The sequence below is a fragment of the Glycine soja genome, chromosome 2, assembly GCF_004193775.1.
Source record: "Glycine soja cultivar W05 chromosome 2, ASM419377v2, whole genome shotgun sequence".
Classification (NCBI taxonomy): Eukaryota; Viridiplantae; Streptophyta; class Magnoliopsida; order Fabales; family Fabaceae; genus Glycine; species Glycine soja.
In genome coordinates this window covers 39,204,118-39,211,339 of record NC_041003.1, presented here as the reverse complement: position 1 = coordinate 39,211,339, position 7,222 = coordinate 39,204,118, and the positions used below count along the sequence as shown (strand labels likewise).

The following is a 7,222-nucleotide window of genomic DNA, read 5'->3' as shown; positions in this document are numbered from 1 at the left end:
TCTTTAGTGGAAACTGATCTCGGTCTATTATGGTTTTGAATTTCTTATTGTTTTCACTTTGTTTACAAACAAAATGTTGTTGCTAATTATCGAGGAAAAAAGGGTAACTAGATGATAAAAGTTGGGTGGGATTTTGTTTTTGATATTTATGTGATGACATCTGACTTTATACTAGAAACTAAATACAATGATGACATTTTGAAGTTCTAATGGGTCTATAGGTTTACTCCTCGGGCTTCAGGTGTTGTTTTATTGGGAATGAGGGGGTGTCTGATTGATTGTTATAGATAAATACGTTATTCTGAAATAGTTTACATAACTAATTGTTATCACTACTAGAAATGCGTGTTTTTATGACAGTCATTCTACGACGGTTCTTTTGGAACCGCCTTAAAAAAACGAACTAGTGGCATTTTTATAATTATCTTACTGAAAAAAGCCTTGTACGACACACATTCTAAGACAGTTATTAAAAACTGCCTTAGAATATGTGTTGGTCATAAAAATTACGATGGGTTTTATTAAAACACCGTAGTTATCTCAATTGAATTTAAAAGCCCTATATATATATATATATATATATATGAGTGGTCCACGCACAACCAGCAAAGGAACCCTAAGCCCCAATCCCATGAGGGATTAGAAGCAGAGGCTCTGCATCCATTCCAAACCCAATCCTTGTCTCTGTTGTGCCCACTAAGGAGCACACAGTCACGCGTTGCGTTGAGGGACTGAATCTGCGACCATAATGGCGGTGCCCAATTGGAACTGAGCAGGATGTGGTTCTGCAACCTGAATGGCGACGACCGAGGCCTAGTGCTCCTCTTTTAGAACCTTCCAATCGTGTCACCAAAGAGGAGTTGTTATTCCAACCGGAATGGAGACGCTTAAAGCCAAGTGCGACTGCAATTGCGAATGCCAATGCGAGTGTTTGGGAACCTGAATGGAGGCGATCGAGACCAATGGCAACGACGTTTCCGTGGAACCAGAATTACAACGTTCGAAAAGGTATGGCGTCGAGTTCCGACGACGGCGACGGTGGGGTTGAAAGACGCGAAGACCCTAACGACCTTTGGCGGTGACGTGCTCCTCCGACTACGGGTATATACATTCATTGTTCAAAGAAATGTTCCCTTCTACTTGGTACTTACTTTCTCTTTATCATGTTTCGTGGTTTAAGACTTGGAATAGGTACTGTAGAAACTACTATAATAAGGTTCCTCTCATGTCCGGTTTAAGCATGCATTATTGGTAATTTAGTGGTTTTTGTTTCTATTGAATTGATCTCCCAAATCCTAATTTGCAGGTACTACTTTCTTGTTAATTCTTTATACCATTTTCTTATTATAAATTAATTAATAATAACATATTACAACTGCGCTTATCTAAAAAGATCGATCTATGCTCTCTGTTCTTCAATATGCAGCTATGAGAAGATCTAATTGTGCAATTATAAACAATTAACAAACAATATCATACAGAAAAAATAGAGTAACTAAGATCAACTTAGATCAAGATGTATTGATTGAATATTTGGGAACATATATGCAATTTTCCTTTCATTTTATATATGCAATGCATCAAAACAAAATGTTTCATTTAGGGAGGGATTCTTGTGTTTTGGAAGAAGGGAGGATTGTCAAATGATATCTGATGTAATCTATACTAATGTTATTCTTGATGCAAAGTCAGTGAAGTGTATCATCCCAAGCCAAGCCAGTTTTCACAAAGTAATAAATAAACCGCAACCAATTCACAATTGTTTAAAACAAACCAAAAGTCTCAAACCATAAGCAAAGGGTTAATGTTGCTTTGAATAGCTTTAGTGAATTTCATCTTTAGAGTTTCTGCACTAGAATTGTATTCTTCCTTTAAAACTACAAATGTAATCAGTTGTTTTGGGCCTCCATTTGCAGTTGCAACACCAATTGCAGCTATCTCCAAAATGCATTCATCCGTTCCATCACAGACATGCTCAATTTCTACAGAACTTATTTGCATATCAGAAACAGAAATTTCAAAGTTAAAAGAACAACGAGTCCAACGATGGCAAAGTAAGAGCAAGAATCATGTAAGTTTTAAGAATTTCTGATATATCTATGATCAGTTAGAGAGTATTACATCATTGGTGCATGGATGCTTTGTTACAGTTGCAGCATGACTATATTTTGGGTAATTACCCTATTGGAAGGAATGATGCTGCCCAGCTTTCTGCATTGCAAATCTTGGCTGAGATTGGATTTGTTAGAAGACCTGAATCATGCGCGTTAGTGATTTTCGATGTTCATCTTGTTATGAACTTTCTCTCAATAGTGTTTAGCTTCTCTTGATTGATGTTCTAGTTAGGGAACTTGTCATTTTTTTCTTTAACATTTGATCAGTGATAAATATGATTTTTAATTTATGAAGAGAAGTTTGAATCCTTTAATTTTCATTTGTTTAAAAGATTTTTTTGAGATGAAAATAAAAAATTTTAATGATAATTTTATTATTATTTTAATTTTATTAAAAAATACATTCTAAGACAGTTTTAAAAAAACCCGTCTTAGAAAGATACCCTTCTAAGATGATTTTTTTTTTCTTTTTTAAGACGGTTTTTCGAAACACCGTCTTAGAATCTTCACTAATTTTTATTTTTTTTTATTTAAAAAAATTATTCTAAGACGGTTCTTAAAAGTGTACTTTTTAAGACAGTTTTTAACTAACAATTGTCTTAAAAAGATATTTTTTTTCTAAAACGATTTTTTGTGGAATCGTGGTCGAAAGTCTTTGACTTTCAATCCTTTTTTCCAATAGTGTATGTTACAATGGATTTTTCAGCAAACTAGTGCTAAGACTTAAATCAAACGAGGAAATCAATAGATCAGTGCAGTAGACTAATTTAAGAAAGAAACTCAAAGCAAAGCAAAAGTTTGATGCTATGAAACCAAAGAAACCTCTTTTGGGTTTCTTCTACTTCTTGTATAGCTATTTTTGTTTCCCCTTTTTGTTTATTTATTTTGGTTAAGTGTGATCTTTTATGAGGAGTTAGTTATTCTGTGTTTCTCATGTGTTAAAATTGTTTGTGGAAAATGTTAATTTTATCAAAATCTAGCTAGTTTCATGTATGTGTTTTATAGATATCTGCCATATCCATAGCTAGCTTGGTATATTTTGAGTTTCTAAAATATTAAGCTCCCTTGAAAGCTAGCGAAGCACCACACATGATTTTTTTAATAAGTTACCCTGTAATGTCATCTCTAAAGTAGATGAGTTCATTATTAGAATGCATATATACAAGTCAATTTTGAATGCATCATCGCATCATTTTCTAGAGTAAAAAAGAGCATTCATTTTTAAACCTGATTATTGTGACATTTAAACTCAATCCATTAATGGCTTAGAATCCTTTATGCCACATGTAAACTCAATCCCTTTGAAGGAAACTTCAATGTCTAATGGGTGATGAATTGTGATAAACAAGTACTGAAAAATAGTTTCCCTCAAGTTCTGAAATAGTTAGGACAAAAAAGTTTTAACTGATCTGCCTGAATCTTTCTTTTGGTAGAACTTGAAATGTTTCTGAATATTCTTATTTCAACTAATGTTTACTGACATAATTATGTTCTACTCTATCTTGGAGGTTCTTATGCTATTGTTTATCATTCAGTAGTCCTAGGAAGGTTCAATATAGAGTTTTTTCTCTTTTTTTTTTTTCAGGTTGGAGACTTTGGCCTGTCTAGGTTGAAGGATGCAACTTTATTAACTAAAAAAAATCTAGGAGAGGCATCGTAATGACAACACTTTTCACTTTTTAGATACAAAACATCATACACGAACAACTAGTAATAGTAAAATCTTTAAAATGTTTTTAGTTAATGAAGTTTTATTTCTCTCTCTTGCTAACAAGCATATGTTCTGTCAAAATGCAGCCTCAATGGATGGCCCCTGAAGTCCTTAGAAATGAACCTTCAAATTAAAAGTAATTCCTTGGAGCTGTGACTTAACAGATTGCGTTTAGCCTGGAATTTTCTAGAACTTTGTGAAAAATGCAAGATATTCTAATAGCTGAATTTTTCCAGAAAATTTCCAAATTATCATTTGCATAAATATTTGCTAAGTTGTCTTGATGGTCTTGAGGAATTGTTCAATCGGCTTTAAATGTCATTTTAACTTTATAATCTATGATGAGAAACTTCTAAGTAGGGCTGCATTTCTAAATGAGTTTTTTCAATCGTAGTCCTACCTTGTCCAGTTTCAAAGTATCACGAGTTTGGAAGTTATTTTGTACAAACAAGTAGTGACTAGATCATATTGAATTGGTAATGCAGTTTGATGCTTCTGAGTAATGATTTTTCTTTCATTTTTTTTTTAAAAACAGGTCTGAAGTAAGGATTTGGTGAGCACCATACGGTATGTTTCATGGTCTTTCCACAATAACATATTGATTTAAGGGGCATTTGCAGAGACATGCTTGCTTTGGTATGCTGCATTTTGAAAGTATCTTGCTCCCTGCTTTGAATTTTAGCTAGGCTCGTATGATATCATATTCACCACTAACAACTAGAAGACAATAATATGTCAAGACACTAATAATACACTAAAGAATTTTTATTAAATAAATGAGATTTATAATTACTTCATTGAATAAATTCAATTTAATGTAAAATGATGGATTAGTAATTTTCATATAAAGTCCTAAGTTTTAACATTATATATTAAGTTTAAATTAAGTTACTTGTGGACATATGTTACAAAGAAAGGTAAGTACTGCTGTAAAACAGTCGAGCCAAATATAATACTTAAAGTCTAAACTTATGAAAAAAATTGAGTTGTTTGGGCTTGACTCATTTATTTAATATTGAGTCAATTAAAATCTTGAATTTGACTTGTTAAATATATAAAAAAAGCTTAAACTTTCCATGTTTAGTTTATTTATGACTTAATTATTTATTTTTATGAAAATTTTCCTTTAAGTATTTTTAATTGTATCAATTTAATAATTAATAAATATTAAAAGATATTTTGTAATTAAAAATGTGTGTACAAGCCATGATATGATATACACATTCAAACTATTCTCGAATTGTTAACGTTGAGATTATAAAGCTTGATTGGGAAAAAGTTATTAACTAAAATTAAATTGGAAATATAGATAAAAGATAGAGTAGATTGAAAAAAATAGTCGTTAAGAAAATAAATGTATTGATAAAAATAAAAGAATGTAATTTGAGTTAGTTGAGAGACATTTTTTCTTAGTTATATGAATAATGAATGAAATGCACCTTTAATTTTATAGATAGGAGAAATTTTTTTAACATGTCTTTAAAAAGATAAAGAGAATGAAGAGGGTGAGAATCTGTAAATTGTATATTCTAATTTATAATATAAAAGTACATTTATTTCTCTGCATATCTTTGTCTTTTCTATTCATCATAAAATAAAGTAGGAAACTCTTATAAAAGTAGTAATACATAGTTCTAAGTTGACAATAATTAATTAAAAGAACTATTAAAAGCTTAACTTAACATGCTTTAATGCAATTAAGTCAAATTTCCTACTTTTGATTAACTTTAAAATGTGACTCAATTTTCTTTAGTCGGTGGCTCTTTGCCATGCATGTAATATATAGAATCATTCATCATTTTGTATAAATTACTTTTTTATATTAATCTCATCTTCTTTTTGTGGACAGTTAGAATTTTAATTCTATTTTTATTTTTTACTTTATATATTAGAAGACGTGATCTCCTTGTTATTTGATTATTTATAATTTTGCAGGTTGAGGTTGATTATTTATAACTTTACAGACATTTATCTTTATTTTTTAATCTTTCCATCTTAAATTCTTTCAAGAATTATAATTCTATGCTGGTTGAGGATTTTAAATGGCTAGATCAGAGTTGCGTGCTGAATTTTTAAATGGAACACAGATTGACGTGTGTCTAACAAGTATATATTTTTTATGACAAGTGACAAGTATATCATAAATTTAGGATGCACTTTGGGGTGATGTCTCTTATAAGTGCAGTGTTTGAAATCATACTGTTATTAATTGATAGAGAAAAGGTGTATGGCTTTGTTAGTAGGAACTTAATTTGAGTTTGTTCTAACAATTATGTTCACTTCTTGTTAATGCAGTCCCGTCCCACCCTTCAACCTTTAAATGCACATATTATGAAGGTATCTGCTGTTTATTTTTATTAATTTTTATTTCAGAAATCAGTATCATTTACTTTTCATTGAGGGCACAATCTTATTTTCCAACATAGATAATACTCAGCCTCAAGCTCGACATATACCCTGAATGATTTATTCTTCTAAAGTTGTTCAGTTCTTAGTAAATTTGGCCAGAGTAAATAGTATGTTGGAAAGTTTTAAGGCTGGCATGAGTGAGGGAATTCTTATTCTTTTTTTAGTTTTTGCATATTCTCTTTTATCCAGAATGCTAGAAAAAGGTATTTAAGTAGGAGAGGTGTGAGATTGCATAATTTAGTAAAGTGATTGCGGCAGTCAAACCTCTGTTTATGTTGTCATTTCCATGGAACAATTGCATTGGATTTTGCTTTTTCCTCTACACTCAGTGATGTGGAGAATATTAACTTTAGGGATTGTTGTTCATCCGTATATGTATTAAAGCTATTATTTTCCTAGAATTTTAAGTAATTGACATGGCTGCAGGGTGTGGTCACAAGTATTTGAATTCCATTATATGTATGTGATATGGGATCTATGGAATATGGATTTTTTAGCATGTTGTGTGTTGTGTTGAATACTGTTATGTTTTGAATTTTTTAAATTATACAGTTAGAAATTATAAAAAAATGTTCATCTTGTTTTGAATTCATTCAACATAGATGTTATATCTTGTTTTTAAATACGATTTTTTTTTTCAAATATATAGCAATATGTTTCATCTCTTTTTTTTTAAATTAATATTCTATTATTTTATTAGAATTTTATTTTTTTAAAATATATTTTAAGACAGTTTTTTCAAAAATTATCTTAGATTTCTCAATATTTTAAATTTTATTTTAAAAAAATTAAAATTCTAAAACGGTTCTAGGAAAAAATCATCTTAGAAAATCCACATTCTAAGATAATTCTTTTAAAAATCGTCTTAGAATCCTTAATTTTTTTTTTAAAAGAACAAGGATTCTAAGACGGTTTTTTAGAAAATCGTCTTAGAAAGTTCATTTTTTAAGACGGTTTTTCAACATAAAATGCATGTCTTACAAGAATA

General features: G+C 30.4%; 1 long non-coding RNA gene across 3 annotated transcripts; it reads left to right on the top strand.

The window, feature by feature from the left end:
- Positions 1–609: 609 nt before the first annotated feature.
- Positions 610–6,600, top strand: LOC114393738. Of its 3 annotated transcripts, none has more exons than XR_003662595.1 (6): positions 610–1,101; positions 1,917–2,071; positions 2,151–2,266; positions 3,912–3,961; positions 4,361–4,392; positions 6,121–6,600. It is a non-coding gene; the product is annotated as an uncharacterized LOC114393738 (long non-coding RNA). The 3 variants fall into 3 exon arrangements; XR_003662596.1 differs by having other exon boundaries at positions 610–1,143; positions 1,917–2,054; XR_003662593.1 differs by having other exon boundaries at positions 610–1,143.
- The last annotated feature ends 622 nt before the right edge of the window (positions 6,601–7,222 follow it).